The following is a 24,513-nucleotide window of genomic DNA, read 5'->3' as shown; positions in this document are numbered from 1 at the left end:
GCTTGGATGAGGGAGACGATGAATGCGTTATCTTGAGGGCCGTTGGAAGCGATGGCTGCAGGAGCCATCGCTTCGAGTTCGGGGCGAATGATCCGGGTGACATTTTTTGGATGATTTAGCTTGCGTGAACCTGGCGCAGTCTTCGCAGGTCAAAGTGGCTGCAGTGTTAGGCAGACGCGAAAACTGGTGGGTTATGCGAAGGTTCTTGGCGTGCATGAAGCGCTGACATTCCTTCAACACCACGGCGACGGCGGCGCAATCTTTGATGATCAACAGGTTAAAGGCGTCGTCGGCAATTCCTTTTATTATGTGGGCGATTTTGTCAGTTTCGCTCATGTTCTCGTCCACCTTTCGACAGAGGCCCAATACGTCCTGTATAAGAGATACATACGATTCCGTCGATGTCTGCACGCGACCTTCCCTACTGAAACGTTCCGTAAGATGCGGAAACCTCACATACGGAATTATTGGAATATGGAAGACGTACGATGCGGACTCCGCATAAGACGTATGATGCGGGCTCCGCATAAGACGTATGATGCGGACTCCGCATCTTATGGAAAGACGTATCATGCGGAAATTACTGAAATGTGTGCATGTTACGTCTGAATCTAGTGCAAAGCAATATAATGTGTAAATTGTATAGACATCCACATCTTGAGTACATGCAATACTGTGTACAAATCACAATATTTCTTAAATGTGCATGATGAGGGATTGAATCATCGGCATCTAGCTTACTAATTGTTGTGATGCAGAAGCAAAATTACCTTTTAAATAAAACACATTACAAAACTACTAAATTAACATGCTAGCGATCATAAATGGTGGTTACATTGCAACACATTATTGCAGTGTTCTATGCAAGACTTAAAGAACTTATAAAGTTATTATTATCAATAGAGAAGCATTAATATACACATCAGCCCTGCTACAATCAATATGTTTTTTTATTTGTCTGTATGCTCCAGCTGTGAATAGCGACATTGCAGTTTGATCATACACAAATGAGGTGACTGCACCGCAATTTCACGAGCTCCACCTAAGCCACAGGATGGTGGCACAATGTAACAGCAATTTTAGAACGAAATGTTTAAACATAAATAATAATCATAGCACTGTGAAAGTGTGGCGCTGTGTTTATCTCATGAATGCCTTGTGGAGATCGGCGAAATGCTGCTTGAGGCTCCGGCACCACTGTAAATTTCGAAGGTCACTGCGATAGAACTTATGTGTCCTTCATAGGCACCTGGAAATGAAAATAATTGGCACAAATAATGTCAGAGACACATGTTAGCACAATAGTTTACATGCACAAGAAATATAACACACAGAATGAAACTGAAAATTTAAGGCACACAATCCTTCATGTTATGCATATGTGAATAATAGAAGGAATGAGTGTATAAATTAGTTCTGCCACATCAAAAAAAAACAGCATGCTTATCACAGTGAAAATAAGTAGGTTGTCACGATTAGATAATCGATTATTATGTCCTTATGAAATTATGATTTAAACGCTTCCTGCACAGTAAAACTTTAGGAACTGCAAGTGAAAGCTCTCAGTGTTCATTTAATAGTGTGTGCATGTACATCTGCTGCCTTTATACTATACAGTTTGTGCACGAAATTGGCATCTTGAACAATTTTGAGAGTTAAACCTAAGCAACTTATGAAGATTAAAATCACCATGAAAGCAAGCAGAACCAGGCAGGTGCCATTAAAAATCTGTGCAAGCCAGATAACTATAACCGAACTGCACACATATAGGGGAGCAAGAGTAACAGTAATTCGGCTGCTGACCCGCATGTCGCAGTATCAAACCTCGGCTCCATTTCCGATGGAGGCAGAAATGCTGTAGGCACGTGTGCTCAGATTTGGGTGTACGTTAAAGAACCCCAAGTGGTCGAAGTTTCCAGTGCCCTCTACTACGGTGTCTCTCATAATCATATAGTGGTTTTCGGACGTGAAACCCCACATATAAATCAAGAATAACAGAAATAAACTGCCAACAGAAAAGTTGGTTGCATGTGCTATCTGTAAGTGCTTACACCTTACTACATACAGCATGCTCATTCCATTTTAAATACCGATATTGAAAATAACTGCTCTATTAGGAATGTAAAAGGTAAGGTAGAACTGAACGACTCTACAAAAAGTGACCCTATTATGACATCACGTTTTCTTATAACAAAATTGACTAAGACTCAAATATCATTATGCAAGGAAAAAATCTTCAAAAGAACAATCAAGTTTGAAGTCATAATTATTTATATGTCTCCTATGACTATAACCAAGAAATCGACCTCAACATGGCTAATGTTAGTTTTTAAGGCCTATGTTCACTAGACAATGAACTATACCACAAAAAGCACAGCATTCAGGCAAAGCACCACACAAAAAAAGAAAGCAGTCCTTTTTGTTATTACCTACAATGCCTTTAAAATGGTATTTTTACCTCTACTTTCCGCTTTTTATCTAAGTAACTGGTGTGAAACAAGTTAGCTGAAAATGCACTGTGCCTCCAAAACCTGTTGGTTGAATCTGAATTTTAAAAAAAATGGTGAAGCTTGCACTAAATTAGGCTCCACAAGCCTTGGAACAGTGAGACTACATGACTCTTAGGACTACTTTAGTTACTTGTGTTTTGTTTCTGGGCCTAAGCATAAAGACAAGGGCTTAACTGAATTGCTGCTAACAAACAAATGCTTTCGAAATCGCCCGAGCGTCAAAGGATGCTCAGCCATTTGTTGTTTTTTGCACTGGGCTATTCTACACCAAACATACAAACCATACTGCCTGGCGACCATCACAGATGTATAGTTTAAAAAATGATGGTAATTTACTCTTCTGAAAATAGTTATTTGCAGAAATGTTTTGAAGAGAAAAGAGTAGTGGTCACGTGGGTACCTTCAGAATTTCGCAGAATGTCGTGCGGCTGTTATTTGTGAGAAAAATTTCAAAGTACCGCTTTTTCTTGCCACATCAAATTTGATCTACATATTAAGTAAAGATGCTTCTTAAAGTATTTGAAGTCAAGTAACATTAGTGCAATTTTTCTGCTACATAGGCTTTGAAGAATTCAGCCAAACTGTTTATCGTTTGCATTTCTTGTATGGCAATACTGCATTTTGTATGAATATTTGAGCCACAAATACTCACTGCACAGAAGTTATATTTTACGAAAAAAAAATAATGTTAGGTCCAGATTACAAATATCACTATATAATCGTTTTTGTCCACATTGAGATGCAATTTGAGCTGTGTGTTTGTCTAATTGAAAATTACTTTTACATGTAAGTTGAAAGCAAATAAACAGTTCTTGTTACATGGCAAGTGTTATCATTACAAATTTTGTTTAAATGAGGAAAATGATTTTTGAAGTCTCCTATTGAGGGCCATGGGGAACTTCGGAACGGAAGCTGTCGTACATCAAATGCAGAAAACAGCCATCATAAGAAAACTTCAAAAATTCATTTCTACTTTAAGACAAAGTGTAATTATATAACTTGCCATATAAAAAGAACTACTTCCTTGCTTTTGATGTGGCGAAAAAATTGCACTAATATTACTGAGCTTCATGCACTACACACAAGCACCTTTACTTAATACCAAGACCGAATTTGGTGTAGAAGAGGCAGTATTTTTGAAACACTTTACTTTTTACAAACAACACCCAGACTGGGAAGTCCAGAAGGCACCAACGTGGCCTAATATTTTGTTCTCTGCGATATACTTTAGCATTTTGCTGTTTTCAGAAAAATACAGTAAACGAGCACAATATTTTTTTTTTCAAAACACATTTAGGACGGTTGGCAAAATGGCTGGGATGTTTGATGCGTAATTGCCTCACTGCCAGCATTTATTCTTCCGAAGCTCAAGCTATCACCTCTCTGTTACTGCCTCCCTCACATACAATGCCTGCATAGGAAAGAAAAAGAAAAGCAGGTCCGACAAAGTTCACAAGGCAAGATATTTTCATGTTGGATAAATTCATTACCATAAACAGCAGCAAAATAACATTCATTTTGAGTAGTCCAAGACACAAACTATATACCAGCATACTAAGAGCCAAGCACAAACTTTTCAATTGAACATGTGTGGTGATAGACAGGAAGCACTTATTGCAAGACTGATCAGTCTGTAATTAACTAAATGAAGTACAATGCACTGTTCAATCCAACACCACATAGGCATCTTTGCTATAGCAAAGCCATGTGTCATTGATTCATGCACTAGATGGGACAATGCAAATGTAACAAAAAAGGTGAAAAAATAAAACAAGGGAAAAAAAGATGAAAAGGGGGGATGCAAAGTAGGAGCAGTGTAGCACTACTTTTACTTTGCATTCCCCTTTTTTTCTTTTTTCTTCTTTTCTATCATTTATCTTTTTTTTTTGCTTCCCTTACCCCCAACCTCCAACAGGAGAACACTTTGTATCAGCGCAACCTAACTTGAAAAGAAGCAAGGACTGCACTCTTCTGCGTTATAGTTTTTTTTTTTTCAGACAAACATTTCCAACAGGCACACACGCCTATACCAATAGATGATGTCATTACTGACCCCATTTAAACTAACACGCCAAGGATGACAAGGTGACTTCTAAAAATAGGTTCTCCTATCGCAACATCGGCCAGCCTGTCTGAAGCACTTCTACTGTTCACCCTGATTACCCCACTAGATGTTTCCATCTGTCGACTCACATCTTCATTTTGGATAACACTAAGACGAGCTTACATTGATGAATACGCACGAAAGTTTAGTGATGTATCATGTATCAGATTAAGCAACTCTGTTAAAAAATTATTGATAGCTTGCTTCCAGGCTTCTTATACTGTAGCCTGAAACTTCGTAATGTCTTCTATGCACATGAACCAGATTGACAACGTAATGCACAACATGCTTAAGAATACTGCGAGGAACAAGATAACGACAAAACGACCAGCCACCCAAAATTTTCGCTGTACATGTTTATAAAATGTTCATGTACCCCAAACGAGGTGCTTATGATACAAGCCGAAAAAACCTACAAATAGGGCCTTGGAGTCTTCTGGAAGTAGACGTGTTGCATTTTTTCTGTAGAGGGCTTTACACCCATAAGTGAGGAACAAAACTCCTGTATAATGAAGAATGTTGGCAGCTATCAGTTATAGAAAAACCTAATGCAGCAAATCTTCCCCGACACATCTGTACATTTAGAGAGGTGACGTAGCTTGTGTGATTCTGGCAGTAACTCCAACAGGACCAGTGCGAAAATTGGCACTACTTGGCTAGACAAATGTCCAAACATGCCTGCCCGACTCCCTCTAGCCATCCTGGCTGAATCTGACTCATGATTTCTTAACTGCTGGCTGGACAAAAACAAAACCACTGAAGCACTCACAATACACAGCGTGAAGTTCCTCTGGAGTGGTCAACTTCGTCTTCTGCGATGAAAGAGCAGCACAGTGTACTGATAAGGCACTCCTTGCAATGGTTTTCAATGCCACACAGTGACCTTGCTGTTCCTGTCGAAGAGAGCTTCGGGAGCTTGGAGGGTGCTTGCTCTTTTCTGGGGGCTGCTGCCGCTCCTCGTTTTCTGCTCAAGGTCAACCTGCATAAAGTTGTAGACGAGGCTTTAAGAGTTGTATATAATGATATACAAATTTTCGCTGAACACACATTTCCTCGTGGCACACTGAGGAATTTCTTATAAAACTCCAGGCCTCGCATATGCAAACATTTACAATCGATCCGAAGATGCACTCGACTCTAAAGAAGCAAGTTTGTTATGTAGTGTATATAAAGAAAGGTCATTCAGCACAACCACAACTACAGTTGCACACGAAAACGACATTTTACACGATCCTGTTTATTTACATGGTCCATTTTATTTTATTTACACGGTCCATTTTACACGGTCCTGTTTTACACGATCTAGTCTGCATGAACTCTTGAACCGGGCACCATATAGGTTGAAAGACACACACAGACTTTGAGACAAACCTAGTTTCCCGTGGAGCATCCTCTTGCACTATAACAACACATCTCAATCTAGTTAGTTGGTCAGAACGAGGTGAAAACAGCTCGCACTTGAAAAGCACGGGCAGAAGGAATGACGCCTGCACCCTGTGCTTTCTGTACATTCTCGTTGAGGGTGCAGTTTTCACCTTATCCTTATGCAATTTCGCATTTATAACATTGTTCACTGTATAATCTTTGTGGCGTTAAAGTGTGTGATACCGTCATGTGTATCCCATGTAATTTATAAAAATAGAATACAAGATAGCTTGATTCAAAAATAACAAAGTGCATCCAGCGCCATGTCCTGTAGCCATTCTTTAGGCAAGTGGCAGAATGATTTATTCTTCAAAACGTATCTTACTTGTAACCACTACAAGAGCTAACTCGTACACTGGCACATTCTGTTTGCCTCTTCAGATTATAAGGTACCTTTTTTACACCAGAAAATCTTCAAGAAGAATAGTGTTGTAATTGTGAAGAAAGAAAAGTAGAAGGAAAAAAAAAATATTGATTGATTTGTGGGGTTTAACGTCCCAAAACCACCATATGATTATGAGAGACGCCGTAGTGGAGGGCTCCGGAAATTTTGACAACCTGGGGTTCTTTAACCTGCACCCAAATCTGAGTACACGGGCCTACAACATTTCTGCCTCCATCGGAAATGCAGCCGCCACAGCCGGGATTCGAACCCACGACCTGCGGGTCAGCAGCCGAGTACCTTAGCCACTAGACCACCATGGCGGGGCAGGAAAAAAAAAAGATAACCTCCCCTGTACAGGGACCGAGCCTGCGAACTTCGAATAACATGTCCGATGCTCTATCAACTGAGCTACCATGGCGGCTATCCCTCTTCCATTTTGTACGGTATATATGTGCATTTATACATGGAAGAGTCAGTCAGCGCTGCCTGTTACCATTATGGCGAGTGTGGGACACCTTTTTTTTGCCTACTGGCAATTACATTACGATTGCAATTACGTTACGATTACTTCCAATATCCCTATACTTCTTTGGCAGCATTATGCATCTGTCCGTTCTCAGAAAATCTGCTAGTCACAGGAGGAGGCAATAGTTCGCTTTCCCACCTAAATACATGTACTTGAATACATGCACAACTGATCAAAAAAAAAAAAAAACAAGTCACACACCGCTAAGATTACCGAGATTCACTGTTTCAGATTCATGAGTAAAGGAAAGAACTATAAATTTAAGGGTTTGTTGTCTTTGTTGAACACATTATAATGAGAACTAGCAGACAATGATGCCAAACAAACTATAGGTGATGTTATCAAAAATACCTTCCACAAAATTGCGAAAAGAAAAGTGAATGAAAACGTAACTTGGCGGCAAGTTACTAATGGGTTGACATTTTTTGACAATTGAATTGACATTACTTTTTATAGCATCCCTATATTTTCCTGAGTAATGTTGTCGGGTAATTCTCATTATTAGAGTGGTGAGTAGGCTGACAAAGAAAGTATATGGCATTGATACTTCTTTTGAACACCTAAAAGTTTGAGGAACTTAAAAGAGTGGAAGCTACTTTGAGTAGACCCGAATATTTAGTTGGAGCGAAAAAAAAACGTACACACATTTTTACCAGGCTTTTTAACCTATTTTGAGACATAAAAGTGTATGCTGCCAGTAATGTTAAGTACCATTACTTTTGTCACACTATGCACTGTAGCAGGTGTAGTTAGAGTGGTGATAGTGAAGGATTAATCAAGCACGCCACCAACTGCGTTCACATCAATGGTCGCGTATTTTAAAAATAAACCTGCTGTATAGTAAAAAAAATTTTAGAGCATTTGTGATTTTATCCAGATCAAGTTAAACCGACTGGGTAAGCAAACCATTTGCATAAAATCAAAAGGCATAAAGTGATTCATGTATTATAACTATGTGAACAATTTCAGCAATGCAGGGCAAAGTGACAACAGTTCTATTAAAAACCCCTCTCATTATAACATGCATGAAAAGCACCACACCAAAATATTTTATAGTGCATGTAATATCGAGACTACTAGACTGTCTATTGACCTTTTAGAAGAAGGGTATCTCCTTCACATTCAAGGGGCAACCACTTAGCCTTTTCCTGAGCTTTTCTGTGAATATTTCCTGAATTTCAGATATCATTAGGATTGATTTAGAGTAAACAGATTTTGCTTACGCATTGAAACCTAGTTCTGTATGTAACTGCAATTATGGGTGCCAAACCATCTCCAATTAATTTTTAACATTTCACTTATTTTTTAACTGCAGCAGCACAACTAGCTATGGGTGCCCAAAAAGTAGCAAGAAACAATACCTTTACCTCTTTGAGCCTTTTGGAAGTGTTCAGCTTCTCAGTGCTCACCTTACAACATTTTTTTTTAATACGTGTTTGTATGCCCACTGCTCTTGCTCCTTGTACAGTGAGGAGGAGCACATGGCAAGAAGAGACAAGAAAGAAGCATAGCGAAAAAAAGCGAAATAAGCGAGGACCTCTTTTATATCGTACAATGTGTGTAACATTACTATTGCGACCACATATAGACAAATTATCACGGCTATGTATCCATTGTGGAGTCATACACAGCTGCAACACCACGACTAAATTTCAACCTTGTGTTGGTTTAGGATCCCTTTATAGTGGCAAGCTAATGATATCTGCATTTGTTTGGCACATACTAAGATGCAGTGAAATGTGATATGGTAATCTCATTTAGAATGCACGTCATGTGGCTTCATTGTATATGTGGCCACAAGTAACTCTGGTTGCAAAGCAATATGGCAGAGCCTAAACAGACGTCACCGACCACTCCAATCTGAACTTGCCTTTGCTACTTGCCCATTATCATCCCAGCAAAAAATGAATAATTGAATCTGCTACAGATAAGTGCTAGCTTATGCTAAGGACCAAGTATGAAGGGTGTTTTGTCATTATTGAGATCAGTTATTTGTTCAAGAACACTTGCTGTCAAACACAAATACATTGCTGTCGAAGCATCAAGACTCAAATATAAAACAAAAAGAAGTGTCTCTTTAAAAATTACAGGCCACAAGGCAAGATAAATATTTGATATACTTGGGATGTAAGGCACGCACAAGAGGTGCTGCCATATTATACTTTTCCTTGTGTTGAAACCTGCTTGCTTTACTCGCCCAACACATCTGTAAAGATGCCGTGAAAACACCAAGGAGCTGATGCAGCAAGGTTGAACACATGTCCAGGGATTCCACCATTCCTAAGCAGCCCTACAGCCTCCACAGTCCTGCAACCATTTGTAAGATAAATATAGTTCTACCCAAAGTTCTTGGTTTACAGACACACATGCAAGACGCATAACCACTCTATAGGAAGTTTGCATGATAATGCGCTGGGTAGCAAAACGGATGCCAATATCAAGTATCCCGGCCTGCCGCTTCTTTCTTTCCGTTCTTAATTAATCAATCCATGGTTATTAAATGTTCCCCCAATGTGAAGTGTGCTGGCAGTCCGGTGAAGAATTGCAATGTATTTAGAACACAGTCCAATTCATGGCAAGTAAGCATGCAATAGCGTTTTGTCAGCTCTTCGAGAAAAGAGCATGAAGTTTAGCTAAAACCCATGTTTTTTATAAACACCATTCAATTTGATATAAAAGTTGTGAGCATTATGTAAAGGAACACGGATTCATGTTTAATCAATGATTTCTTATAATGTACTGATATGAATGCAACTAACTGAATATGAAACGATCAATTTTGCTCGAGAATTTAGAGTTATGAACACTATCGCACTTGCCTGCTGCATCTTGTCCAAAACAGCGGCAAGATAGGCTAGTTTGTGTAGGTGAGTAGTAATGAGCAGTGCAAAGTAACAACAAGAAACACCAGTAACAACAGTATGGGGCAAGCACAGACTGCCAACTGTATAATTTATTACACAAAAGTTCGCCTGAATATCAGTCAGACAACTTGTGCAAATGAAGGTCCAGTTGGGCATGAACAAGTTACGAAATCAACAATGCCTGCTTTCACTAACAGGACCCTCATTCACATAAAGTATGCAGCGATAGGCCCCTACCGAGGTACGTCACAGCATGATGTCACTGGCACATGTAAAAGGTGTGGCTGGAAAAACACTCCCGCTGGTGGCTCAGCCCGGTACAGTCGTGCGGTGTTTGGGGCAAGTTTTAATTTTTCAAAGCTTACACTTCACGTTACAATGTCGACATTAGCTGTAGTATGTGTCAGCAAACATACAGCTGTGTGGTAAACTGTGTGGTAAAATATTTGCCACGCTGTCTGTTTATCTTGAAGAAGTGAACACACGTGGTGGCCTGTGCGAGCAACAGCGGCATAGTCTTCAAAAATGTGCACTGTTGATTGCGGCATGTAGTGTGCATTGAAAGGTATTGAGAATAACGGTTCAACTGAGAATACTATGTGTGGTGTGTGCAGTGTCAATAACAATGTGTCTTGTTTGCGAAGACGTTAGCACTCATGGCAGGGACCGGTCGATGAAAAAACTTGATTCGACATTTTAGTCAAGGTAAATATGCACTTGACGTGACCATCTGCGAGTGGGTACATCTTGGTGTTTGCGCTGTGTGCAGAAAAAAATTGCAAGGTCACCGGGCTGGAAGATACCATTTGCTGAAGCTGCATGTATGAATCGCCCCGACGAGTATGCAAGCTCAATAAAGGTATAACTCGTTTTATCGAAGGCCTCATATTTCTTCATGTAATAAGCAGAGATTCTTGTTTCACATATACTCAGTACCTTTACCGCTCGATATTCATGAAGTGACAATGCAAACAACAAGTTTGTGTGTTAGGTCCTAAGGGAGCAATGTAAATATGCAAATAAGTTGTAGGTGTCAGATGCAGCGATGTAACTGCACAAAAGATTACGTATATATTAGGCTACAGGTTTAGAATCGCATACATCTCGGTGGTCTATCAGGAACGTCACAAACAACTTCCTTGCCAACCAGCCCTTGCACATAGTGAGGGAATGGCTGGCACGGTGCTCGAAGTGACGTCACACTATTTGCAAACATAGACAGGTTTCTTACTTAGGCAACATTTTGCACAATATATTTTTTAGATGCAAGACTGTACTCATCCACATTGATCATACTGATGTCTTTTGTTGTTACTTTGTGCTGTGAGTTACTAGGCATTTAGTCACCATGATCTTTAAAAGCTAATTTCAGTGTTCTCTCTCATATTGCTGACAACTTTGTTGTTGCATAAATTGGGCAAAAAAGCAACACAGAAAGGCTGTAACAATAAATACACCAACATGGGTATTCTCCTGCAAACAAAAGTCGGCACTGGTCCTGTCATTACCCGTCTTCCTTCTCTCTTTGCCTTGTTTGTGCTGAAACAGCCAAACACCTGATGAGTTAGATGAGAAATATTAACGCATCAAAACTATAAGTGCTTGCATCAGCAACTACACAACAGCGTGATAACCGCACCCCTGCCACACAGCAGTGAAACATATTTTGAACATGCTGGCAGTGTATTATTTTATAAAAAGCAACTCTGGCAGATTACAAAATCTCACATTGTGCATGCAAGTTTTCTTCAAAGTCAGGCGTACAATGTAGGTGCTGGCCGGTACATTATTAGTTGCAAGCAAAGGCGTCTTGCAGGTACACATGCAGATTGCACGAACACCTCTCTCTCTCTCTCTACACTAGGCACACACATTATATCTTTCAACAAGCACACGCCACTGTTTAGGGGCATAATAACGCTCTACCGTGAACGTATGCTAATCAACCCACTTAGGCGGTTGGCTAGGTGAATCGAGCCAAGTTACAAATTGTATCGCCCGCGAACGTAAACAAAATGCTGCTTTGCATGAAATGGCACTGCAGGCTTCGTTTAATCAACAACGTAGCAAGCGCCGTGTGCGTCTTCCTCACTACATTGCACATATGAAAAAATCGATCACCATACACATGCACGTTGCCGCAGTTGTCTCGAATTAGCTCCAGTAAGGCCGCGCCGATGCGCCATGGCTCTGCTGGCGTTAGCGTTGTCAAAGCGAATCGGCAACCGCACTCGCAAAGGCGCGTAAGGTTGCCGTTTCGCGACGCCTGGTTCGAGTGCAGCAACACACACTTGCACTGAGTGGCATACTTGGTCTACATAAAAAAGTGTCCCCCTTACCTTTAGTTTCTTTCACACTGTCCTGAGGGAAGCGACCACAGGCGTCAGCCGTCACCTCGGAGTCCTTCGAGCGCCCGCCCAACCCGCCGATTCCTTGGACGACTCGTACTTGATCCGCACTCGGACAACCGCGGGAATAGGGCGCAATCTTAGCACATCACACGAACGAGGAACGGCGCTTCCTTGCGTAAATTTACCATTTCGTGCTCTCGTGTGTAGCAGCGCGAACACATGACACGCACCGAAACGGCATGCTCACAGAAACAAAGAAGACAAACAACATGTGGCTTTAGCTGTGAATGGATTTGACTTGGATAGCTGTGTGAGAAAAATAAAAAAAAACATCTGTCGCTGCTATAAACTGAAAAAAAATGTATGTTATCTGGCAAAATAACTTTAAAAGTGATAAACGGTTATTAAAAAAACAAGTTACAACTTATGAATATTTTCGCAGGTCTTTGTTTTGTTTTTGTTCTAGCAGACGACAGCCTCCTACTGCTTCTACGACAGACGTAGTGCGGTTTCACGTTCGGTGCGTGTCGCCGACGCAAAGCTCTACAGTAGTGATATCAGAGTTATCAATTCTCAATGAATCATAGGATGGCTACAAAGCAGTAACATTTTGACATAGTGCAGTACGCAATCTTTCAAGGTATGACATTTCTTTGCTCTGAAGCAAATCGAAGCAAGCAAATTTATAAAAAGCAAAATTATAAAAAGCAAATTTATATACATAACTTAAACACAAAGCTACCTTCAGCGCGAATAGCTTAGCAAGCTAACGCACTAAGTTCACGTACGCGAGCAGAACTAAGTGGCGCAGGTTCGAGTCCCGCGAAGTTTAATTTTTTTTTGTTTTTTTTTTCAACGTTTTTATTGTACTGCTATCTTTTCTAATGCCTTAGGTTCTAAAACAAAATAAAAGCAATATTGCGTTCAAGTACGTATGTGGGACTGTGTTTTTTGCGCAACAGTTATTATGATTTTTATTTTCATTATTAATTTTTTTATTTATTTCATAATATAACAAAATTAAGGACTAAGGGGAACAATGGGTCTGATTGATTGTGAATGGACTCGAGAAGTGAGAAAACTCAAACCAAAAAATTTATTTGAGAAAAAACTGAGCATTTCACAGCCGGACCAGTTTCTTCAAGGGTAGGCCCTAGGTATGCGCGAGACTTGCTATATGACTCATCTCAAGCTGTGGCAGTTGAGGGAAGGCAATATCACCGAGAAGCAGTTCCAAAATATATTTTGGTTGATGTTTTTTGATTCCTCCAAAATAAGGGCTGCACAATTGTGATCGAGCCAAACCAAGAATTGCGGGCACGAAGTCATCAGACAGAAAATGAATAATGTTGATTGTTTGAAAAATTGCCCTTAATAAAAGGAAGAGTTATGGAGTGCTACGTAGCTTAACTCGCAGTAGGAATTTTATGTATACATATAGATAGTTTAAAATGGACAATGTTGCACACACAGACATTGGTTAAATTTCTTTGCAGCACAGTTGAAGCATCTATGTAGAACTGAAGCATCAAGAGAAGCTCATGCGTCCTCACTTTATTGCGCTTTACATAGCTTGTATGCGTCCATGCAGCCATGATATGATATATATTAAAGCATTTGTTTAACCTATAATCTTCTTATTCATTAAAGCTGGCCCATAAGTTGTGTCTTATGTAGCACTACAATTGAAGCGTAATCTGCATGGTGGTCTGAAACAATGCTTTTGACAATCTCAAAACGACCCAGCTCTATACACGACCATCCGTGCATCAGTGATAAGCACCATTATGTGTTTGTACATATCAGTTGTGCTCTCATACTTAATTATTTTTCTGACCACTTCCTCTGCCCCTACCTCGTTTCTGTCGTGAAGCTGTGGCAAGTTGTATATAGCTGTATTTATATTGTAGGAGCATATACTATCAATAAAAAATTATTTTTAGGCTACATGCAATTAGTTTTCATAGATTTTCATTTCTTTTGTCGGTGCTCAGGAGAGCTAAGCTCATGGCCGATATTTTAAAATGACATTTCTCTTTGCCAATGTTAATGAGAACAGTTTCATTATTATTGACAAGTTCATTCACATTGAATTTAGTTCTCATTATTATTGTTTCTACCAAAAAACGAGCCCTTGAAGTTATGCTTTTTTGCTTGATTTGTTTTCGTGTGACAGCATGCAAGTAAAATGACAGTTATTGTCATTCCTTGTGAATCACACATTTTCCGTGTGACAGACTTTAGCACCTGGTCATCTACAGAAGTGTTATTCATTCTGGAAAAGGTCGAACAGCGGTGACTGACAACACAGACTAGGCTGCGTTATTCTTTTGTACTATATATGTCACTGTGCATTCATTTATAACTTTATAGAGCTCGGATTTCCTGCTTAAAATGTGACAACAACTGTAGAGTTTCCACATTTTTGCAACAATCCACATGCCTTTCATACACTATTGCACATTTTCGTAAGCACCTTACAAAATCTGTATATTTCCGTAAGACCTTACATTCTGCATTTTCCTTATGAAAGCTTCTGTACACTCCATACACTTCCCTTATCCTTCCATCATGAACTCTCCGTATGCTCCATAAGTTTCCTTATCCTTCCATATACTCCATAAAAAGCTTTCCATATATGCCATACATTTTCCTTATCTTTCCGTATACTCCATAAAAAGCTTTCCGTATACGCCATACAATTTCCTTATCCTTCCTTATACTCCATAAGAAGCTTTCCGTAAATGCCATACAACTTCCGTATATTTCCATAAAACTCCATATTTTTTCCTTACGTAGCATAAGGAAATGTTACGGAGTCCATATATTTTCCGTAAGATTTCATACGGAACGTTTCAGTAGGGTTTGAGGTCTTTCCTCGTGGCCTGCTGTCACCCAAATGGCCTGCTGAACAACTCGACAAGCTTCATTTTGCAAATTTCCCAGCTGGTCAACTCTGACTGATGCGTCTCATATCAGGTGAGTGCCGTATCCCGCAAATGAAATACGACGTTGGCCAGCATCAACGTGGGGTCCCACCTATAGTATTCGCTCACGCGCTCGTACAATGCGACCCAATCTTTGACAATCACCTTGTCCTTGCCTGTGCTCGAGAAGGTTCCGGGGTCTCATGGAGGCAGGAGAATCAAAAGAGGCAGCTGCTGCGGCTGCTGTTGCTCTTGTGGATAGGTTTGTCGAGCCATTGCAGGAAAATGAAGGTGGCGACCACTCCGAAGTTCGATATTGGTTTGCCGGGAGAGCCAGGTAAACCTACCCCGCACCTACACCAATAATGTTACAAGGAAATATATATATGTGGATATTGACGATATTTACATGCGATGGCAATGGCTGACACAATGGTGGGCTGAAACCAGTCTCTTTCCACTACGTAGTCTTTTCTTCCAAGCAGAGACCCTCTACCGCTTTATGCCCAATACCACTACTGCCTTCTGGCAATATGCTCGAAGAACTAAGGTAATGCAACGAAAAATTCGCATGATTCCAGCTGCAGCTCGGAGAAATAAAACAAAGAATAGATAGCCTAGTAAATCAACTAACGGTGGTGGAGAATACGCACACAGACTTGAGGTCTATAGGAGCAGGCCCGGTTAAACTAATATAAAACCCTACAACTGGTCGACTACGACCGAAGTAATCAAAATCGCAGGGGTAAGGAACATTCCTGGACCTGGCACGACATAATCAGTATAAAGCTTGGCAATGGAATTATTGTGGGTATCACTGGAAACGGGGTAACTTAGGACAGTTACTCAATGGAAAGGAGGCGTCAGACGTCACCGCCTAAGCGCGAACCGGAGGAATGGCTAAATTGTCAAATTACAAATTTTATGCTAAGCCAGACAAAAATCGTCCGTAACGACCCCCGCGCGAAGAAATCTCACGGGGATAGATCATGCTACAGAAATCTGCGATGTTGATCATGTTCTTGTTGAGTTAGTTCCATCGCAGAAGAGGGTGGGCCAGTCTATTTATATATAAAGGTCTATAGCAGCCCTAGACAAAAGACGAAATTTAGGTCGCTTTTTATAAAACCGATCAGCGTTACAAACATCCGAGCACTTGTTTAGTAGGATATTTCAATGCATCGCATTCTACGTGTGGCAATGACAAATAAAATATTATTGGGTAGAAGTATCTGGATTGACGCCCACCAGCAGGGACTTTCTTCAATAACCGATCCTTTTCCCTAACTAGGATTGAGAACAGCGTATCCAAAGAGACGTATCCTGACCTCACGTTTACTAAGAATATAATCGAACCTTATTGGCTCAACACACAAGAAAATATGTGCAGTGACCACTACGGAATTGAGACCACGCTTAAAGCGGGTCCACGTAAAACGGGAAGCAAAGAATTAATGGTGGTTGAATGGGATAGTTTTAGAAAAATCAGAGAGAAGAAAGCATGTGATGTCATCGAAGACAAATGAATGGCTTGGAAACCCTAAGCAAAAAATTAAATGGCAACTAAGATCATACCAAAAACAGCAGGACTAAAAAGCACACACCGCAAGCTCTTACATATATGGGAGACAAAAAAGAGCCCCAAAAAACAGTGGAAAACGCAAGAACACAACAAGAACACCTTAAAAAAAAGATAGCCAAGCTCAGTAACCATATTGAGAAGTACGAGGAGTAACTATGCAGATAACAATGGGAGGAAAGATTTGATGCGATGAAAAAACAAATAGGTTTTTCCGAAACATGGAACCTGTTAACATGTCTGATAGACTCCGAAGTGAGCAAGACAGCACAATGACCAAACTCTATTAGACTTGTACATAAATTCAAAGGTATGGAGGAAGAACTGATTCAGAAATAAGGAAGAAATACATTCGGGACATAACCAAAGAACAATTAAGCGCGTGCAAAGGTGAAAAAAAAATATTCCCTAGACTTACCCATAATGGTGGCCGAGGTACTTTCGGAAATAATGAAACTGAACACAACATACACACCGAGCCCCAATGGGATCACGAATAAAACGCTCAGAAATTTAGACGACAAATCCATTACAGTCCTCACTGAATATATGAACCAAGAATAAGTTAGGTGCTGACACTCACCGCTCCGCGCATTGAGACGGCGCGGGGAGATTGTGTTCGATGATGACCTTGAGCTAGAGTAGTTGCCATCACGTGAGTTGGAGTGGTTCTTAAGAGAAAGGAAGAGAAAAGTGAGCCCCGTTATTGTCTGCTTCAGTGAGCGACACCGCCACAGAGCTCACAAGGGATGGGGGTAAGGAGGGATAAAAGGGCAGAAGTAAAGGTATAGAAAAGAGGAAGAAGAAGCAACAACAAACTGAGGGGATAGGAGTGACAGGAAAGATGGAAGAACGGTCACTGGAGTCCGAGGACGGGGTACACTTGCGAGAGATGTTGTCGGCGTCTGTAGATGGCGTAGAGCAGGACCAGTAAATCAGAGCTGCGCTGTCGTCGAAGGTCGTCGGCGACAGGAGACGACGTAGGGCGAGCCCAGTCGGCCAGAGCTACGATGACGCCGAAGGTCGCGAGCGCGCGGAGCGTGCGGGCGCACAACCGGTCGGCACGAAATCCAGGGAGCGTCTCAAACTCACGTGAGTTGAGATGGCGCTACTGTATGGCGTGCCAGGTATTTGCACGGTGCTCATTTTGAAATTCACGTTCGAAAGAATATGTTTCCTAAAGCATTGTGTGCATGGTATTTAGTGATTTAGAAACGCGTTTTACCATGTCTGTGAGCCGTGCCAGTGCATTGGTTTATCTGAATCGCGCTTTGTGATTCAGTGCATGTTAAGTTCAATGCTGTATATGACTCCAAGTACGCTTCAGCGGCGTCGCCGCTGTCTGCGCCTCGAAATGTGCAAGTGGTCTTTTGTGCCGAATCGCAAGTCGTGGCATCGGATTGGTACAAAGCCTGTGTCGCTGTTCAAGGCTTCCCGTGAATCAGAGTGCTTAGATAAGTGACCACGGGCAATGGCGAGAATTGACGGAGCCTTGCAGCCTACTGACCATATGTGCGCGAAGCATTTCCCAGAACAAGCGATTTCTGCCACGTATCATGCAGGATACGAGATAAACGTCCTGTTTCATGCAGCGAAGAAACGTACGCTCACTTCGGATGCAGTGCCCCCCATTTTACTGGGGCTGCCCAAAATACCTGGCCATACAGCAAAAAAAAAAAAAAAAAAAAAAACAGGAAAGCTCTGCGAGAACGGCTGGTTTTACCACCGAATTTTCTGAAGCGACGGGGATCAAAAGGTTCAACTGCATCTGAAGTGCTTGACACGGCCGCTGAAAGTACACCAAATATAATGCGCGTAGAGACACGGTGGCTTCATAAAATGGCGACTAAAATCAGCGGGAACGCATGCAAAACGTAGCGTTTTGAGTTCAGAAACGAAGGGCCTTCCCACGTATAGAGATAGATGCTTCTGAACACGACACTGAAAGTGTGGTTGTATGCGCTACCAACTCAGTTCCCCATCACACCGGAAAACTAATGGCTTGTTTTAAATTGCGATGTCACTTTTTTGAGCTGCCTCGTCTACCACTATTTGGACCAACAAAAATGTTGTAGAATAAACTGAAAACTGTGAGAAAATGTCTATAGAGATACTATTTCTGTGATACAGTCGTCGTGATTATTAGGTTGCCATGCTTGTGGTCGTCGTTCCCGATTTTCTCGTTTTTTTATGTCTCTAGCACTTCACCATCACCGTCTCGCAACATTTGAGGCGCACTTCCGACCACGGTACTTACGACACAGCACCGTTTATTAGGCCGAAGATCTTGGGTCATCTTACATGCCTTATCAAACGCAAAACGTGATTGTCGGCATCCCGCGTCGGTGGCGTATACGGGTGTATAGCTGCACAAAATATAATGTTTTAGGTAGTGCGCTTGCTTTCACTGTCTGATAAGCACTTCATCAAGTTGAAGTCCGCGCGACTTACTAAAAGAGCGCAAAGTATGGCTGATCGCACTGCCCCGACAGTCCCGACATAGGTGTCGTACGGTTTCAACTAGGTCGACGTTCTGGACCCAATAAAGTTCTTCCCACCATAACATGCTGCTCACACTGCCAGAGGCTGAAAGATGCAAGACGCTAACAGCGAAATTGCCAAGGGTAGCGTCGCGATTCAAGTTCTTAATAGAATGCGTGTAAGCTTTGTGATGCATTAGTCAAACGTTCTCTGACGAAGCGACATCCGCGCGCGAACACACGCATGCATACAGACTATCACCTTCCTACTAGATAGTGCGCCTTTGCCTTCGGACTGCTATCCTTATTACAAACACCTCGAATTTTCTCTCACGGACAACGCTGCCTTTTTTTTCTGTACCAAAAAAGCCGACACTGACACTGCCGACGACACCGACACCAGAATTGCAACGAAACGAGCATTTTAGTGTTGTTGCGCCAATTGCAACAGCCCTCCAGGCCAATGTTTGCTTTGTCAGAGCATTTGTATCACAAAAACACTGTTAGCAAATAAATTGCATATAAAATTAGATTGATTGATTGATTTGTGGAGTTTAACAAGCCAAAACCACCATATGATTATGAGAGACGCCGTAGTGGAGTGCTCCGGAAATTCCGACCACCTGGGGTTCTTCAACGTGCACCCAAATCTGAGCACACGGGCCTACAACATTTCCTCCTCCATGGGAAATGCAGCCATATACAATTGGGAAATCGATTTTGTAACAGCCGAGCCATGGTGTAGTGTTTATCGACATCCATGTATTCGCAAGTAAAGGGAGAGCTTTTGCGGGCACCATGTTGGGACCTCACTTTCTGGGAGAAGCATGGCGACTCATATTTGCGTAAGACCACTGCTGGTTGACTGTTCCGACTCTTTTTGATTGACTGGAGTCGTGAACGAACAATGTTTCTGCGTACACTTGCAGTCATAAGGCCCTCAATATGAAATGGGCTCATCAGACTGTTCCCTTTAACAACGAACGGTATTATACATCAATATGTCGAACTTAATAAACAATCAAGAAGTCTTCGCAGCGATAACTTTCTCCACAGGCGTAGCTCCCCAGTGAGCGCCTTAGATGGATGGGTGGATGGATTGATATGGCTGTACTTTTTAGATCTTGTGGCGGTGAACGCCACCTAGTCGTAATACTTTGTGATCAAAAACTAGATTGATCTTTTTTCTCTTTTGATGGTGAAGCTAAGCAGCTGTCATTTTGCACTGAAGAACTTAATTTTCATTCGTGCCTTGATTGGAACCGCCAATCAGATAACCTCCGTCTAGGTATTTTTACCCGCTTAAAGTCTATTTTGCCCTCACTCTGCCTACATCCCAGTGCTTCGAAAAACTCTGCTCCATCATCCTGAACTATAGGGTGAAGCCTTTTACAGAACATCATCAATAGTTGGGCAGTTTCCTCCTCCTCTCCACATGCACTGCATACCGTGTCTACCCCTTCGTATTTGGCCCGATAAGCCTTGGTTCGCGATACTCCCGTCCTGGCCTCAAACAGTAGAGAACTACCCCGAGTATTATCATTGATCCTTTGCTTGGTAATTTTCTGCTTAGAAGTTTGATAGATATTTAGTGTCGATTTCTTAATCGTGCCTTTTCTCCACATGTCGCTCTCCGCATCCTTCACCTTCTTCTGAATCGACAGTTCTTTTTCGTTTGGCCCCCTGCCGTTTTCTAAGTATTTACCCGTCAATTTTCTCGTTCGCTTCCTCCATTTTATATCGACATTCCTCATGTACCAATAGCTGAAAACCTTCCTAGCCAACGCTCCTCCCCCATTTCTCTCAGTCGCTTCTTAAATTTGATCTTGCTGCTAGCTTCCCTGCCCTCAAATGATGTCCAACCCATATATCCTTGTACTCTCTGATTTGGTGTATTCCCGTGAGCTCCTAAGGCAAGCCTACCGATTCCACGTTGCTGCATTTCTAATCTTGCCTAAACTTCTGATCTCATGCACAAGACCGCATTGCCGAACGTCAGACCAGGAACCATGCATGGCCCCTTTCCATATTCCTTTCACAACATCATACCTATTCCACAGTGCCCTGTTTTTCATTACCACTGCATTCCTGTTACCTTTAGTCGTCACGTATATTTTGTGTTCCCTTATGTACTCGGTCCCATTGCTTCTCCATACGCCCAGATATTTGTATTTATATGTTATCTCTAGCGTGACCTCCTGTATCGTAATCTAACTGTCTTCGTTATCTATAAAATTTATTATTGCCGATTTCCCCCCTCTGAACTTGATTGCTTTGCCCCTACCTTCATTATCCTTCCGAATCACGACTGCTGAATTTTCCTTACGGAATCTGAAATTTGGCTTATATCCCTCATTACCGCAGATGTCTATAAATCCCTGCAAATCTTCCTTGTTGTCGGCCATTAGCACTATATTATTCATGTACATCAATGCTGGGGGTAGTGCCAGTTGAATGAGTTTTTTTTGTTTGACGAAAGAGAGGCTGAAGCCAAGTCGACTCCCCTCTAACTTGGCCTCTCATCCTTGTAGGTACTATATGAATAACAAAGGTGACAGAGGACACCCCTGCCTAAGCCCCCGTTTTCTCTCTGTGGGCTGAGATACCTGTTTCAACTATTTTAACTACCATGTTTCTTTTAGAGATATCATTTAGGAGCTTAGTGATTGCATCCTCCACACCTAGTGTGTCCAGTATTCCCCACAAGTCCTCTTAACCCCGCTATCGTACGCTCCCTTGATATCCCAAAATGCTAGCCACGGTGTCTTGTGTTCGTTTTCGGCTATTTTGATGCACATGGTCAGTGAGAACCGCCTGTATTCTAACCTCCTGTGTTTCCGAAACCCATTCTGCAGTTCCCCCAGCCCCCACTCATCCTCTATCCATGCCTACAGTCTTTCTTTTATAATCTGCATATTCAGCCTGTAAACCGCTGATGTCACTGTTATAGGACGAAAGTTGTTTATGTCAGCCTTGCCCCACTTTCCTTTACAGATCATGCTCATGCAGCTAAATTTTCAGCCATTGGGGACTCCACCGTCAATTATTGTTTTGCTCGCTGCCTCTCTCAAAGTCTGCTTAGACATGGGACCTAATTCTTTTATCAGCGTAATGGGGAGGCCACCAGGGCCTGTTGATATACTACTAGAAAACCTCTTCTCAGCCCTTTTCCACGCCCATTCTGAAAGTGGAGCCACTGCATCACATGATTCATCTTTGTCTATTAAGGTGCATAAGGCACTTCCTTGTTGAAAAGTTTCTGTGATCCTTGTTCGTATGTATGGCATCCTTGTTCCTATGTACACCTTGAGCTGTAGTTATAAACCTATGCTCTAGGCTTGTACCATTTCGTAGGAAGTTTGACGGTTTCAAAGTTTTGCAGCTGTTTTTTATCCTTTTTATGTACTCCTGCCAGTCACTGAGCCTCCTTTCTTCTAATATTTTGATTGATCAGAAGGGATGCTTCCTTTCTACAGCTTACAACGGTAACCTACTGTTCAGCATGTCTGTGTTCTTTAGAGGCTTCCTGACGTTTTCCTATGACTCTCTTAACCTCCCCATCCCATCAACTCTTGCATTTGTTTCCTTTACCGGGGCGACTTGTCATTTGCCTTAGCAAGCTGTAGCTCAGTCAAATTAAATTTGTGTACGTCCACACTGTTTTATTTTCTCAGTGATTATTTTCTCAATATGTTTAGTAGCTATTTCTATTTGCCTTTCTGAATGAAAATTCTCCCTGTAGTTGCTCATCTTGTCTCCTTCCCAATTTCGTTGCTCTTCCAAAACTTAGCTTGATACGCTTGTCATCGCTATCCAGACTTCTGGAGCCACATTCATCTGCGTGCATTCCCCTGAGCCTATCATACATCCTATGTGACATCAGTGCATAATCTATTGTCGCCTGAAGCCTTCCTACCTCCCAAGTTATTTACCCTTCACAATTCTCAGTACTGTTGCAAATGATCAAATCATGTCTTTTCACACATATCCGTGACAATTCTGCTTGTTGGGTCAGTATATCCATCTATATCTTCTATGTGCGCATTCATATCTCCTAGTATAATTATCTAACACTCTTCTTCTAATTCCTCAATGTCATTTGTTATACACTCCACCACTGCCTGGTTTTCCTCGGCGCCCTTTGGATCCGTTGACAAGTACACCAAACCAAGGAGTGTCATATGCCCAACTACATTCCTTTTTAACCATAGATGTTCCGTGCATCCCTACTTGACTCTTTTCCAACCTGTACTTTTATGTGTAAATGTCCCTATATCAACACCCTTTTTGCTACATTCTGTTCCATTGCAATATTTCCACACCTAGTCCGGATTGCAAGGTGGTTGCTCCATGTCACGAAGATATGTCTCCACAACCCCGTATACTATCAGCTCCTCCTACTTTAACCGCTCTTATATCTTTTTCCACTTTAACCTATTCCTGCCACCCTGCATAATAATATAGCCTATGTCTGACTTACCTCGGCCCTTGTGCTTACGTCAATTTTTTCCCCCACGGATCCCGTGTGGCTTGAATATTGGCGGCGATTTAGAACCATCTTTTATTACACTGTTGGCTTAAGAGCTCTGGGTCCCCCTAAAGAAGCTGTGACTTGACTGTGTGAAGCTCCACTATACTACCAACCCATTGCCTACCCTTCACGAGCACCATCTGTCGCATTGGACGGAAACAGCCCAGGTGGCGAACACAATCTGGACGCAGCGCCGGGCGGCGAGCCTACAAAGGCGAGCGGATAGGCGTCCCCACAATGCATTGCGCCAGGCGCTTTTATGAGGCTCTCGGCAACTGCGTCAAGGTATAGGTAAACTGGTAGTGTAACTTACATAGAAGCCAATGGATCCAATAGGCGGCGGCTCATTACCACCAACACATGCAACCAATAACATATGCAAAGATACCAAGACAACGGAAAACCAAAACCACCATAATTTCCAAGCCAGGCAAGAAGTTAGATCTTGATGACTTCAGGCCTATTTCTTTGATATCCTGTACAGAAAAGTTATTAGAGCATGTCATGATCACTCGCCGGTCAAATTATATGCAAGACAATGAGCTCTTACCTCATAAGATGGTAGGCTTGACGGCAAAACTGTCTACACAGGACATTATGCTTAAGATTAAACATCAACTAATTGATTCGGGCCTCAATATACACGATACGAAGGTCACAATTGGCTTAGATCATAAAAAGGCCTTCGATAATACATCACATATAATGCTACACTTGCCAATCTTCAAGAGTTAGGCATAGGAAAAAGAGTGCACAAATGTATAAAAGTCTTTTTAACTGACCGAGCTGCGAGAATGTTACTAGGCGAGACAGAATCCCAAGAGTTTAGTC

General features: G+C 41.7%; 1 long non-coding RNA gene across 3 annotated transcripts; it reads right to left on the bottom strand.

The window, feature by feature from the left end:
- Positions 1-932: 932 nt before the first annotated feature.
- On the bottom strand, positions 933-12,405 carry LOC142796370 (uncharacterized). Of its 3 annotated transcripts, none has more exons than XR_012893790.1 (3): positions 9,071-12,405; positions 5,384-5,593; positions 933-1,249 (listed from the first exon to the last, which is right to left on the bottom strand). It is a non-coding gene; the product is annotated as an uncharacterized LOC142796370 (long non-coding RNA). The 3 variants fall into 3 exon arrangements; XR_012893789.1 differs by having other exon boundaries at positions 5,384-9,257; positions 12,154-12,405; XR_012893788.1 differs by having other exon boundaries at positions 5,384-12,405.
- Between the last annotated feature and the right edge of the window lie 12,108 nt (positions 12,406-24,513).

Source organism: Rhipicephalus microplus, chromosome 2 (genome assembly GCF_043290135.1).
Source record: "Rhipicephalus microplus isolate Deutch F79 chromosome 2, USDA_Rmic, whole genome shotgun sequence".
NCBI classification, from domain to species: Eukaryota; Metazoa; Arthropoda; class Arachnida; order Ixodida; family Ixodidae; genus Rhipicephalus; species Rhipicephalus microplus.
Note: the sequence above shows the minus strand (reverse complement) of the source record. Positions and strands in the feature narration are given on the sequence as shown.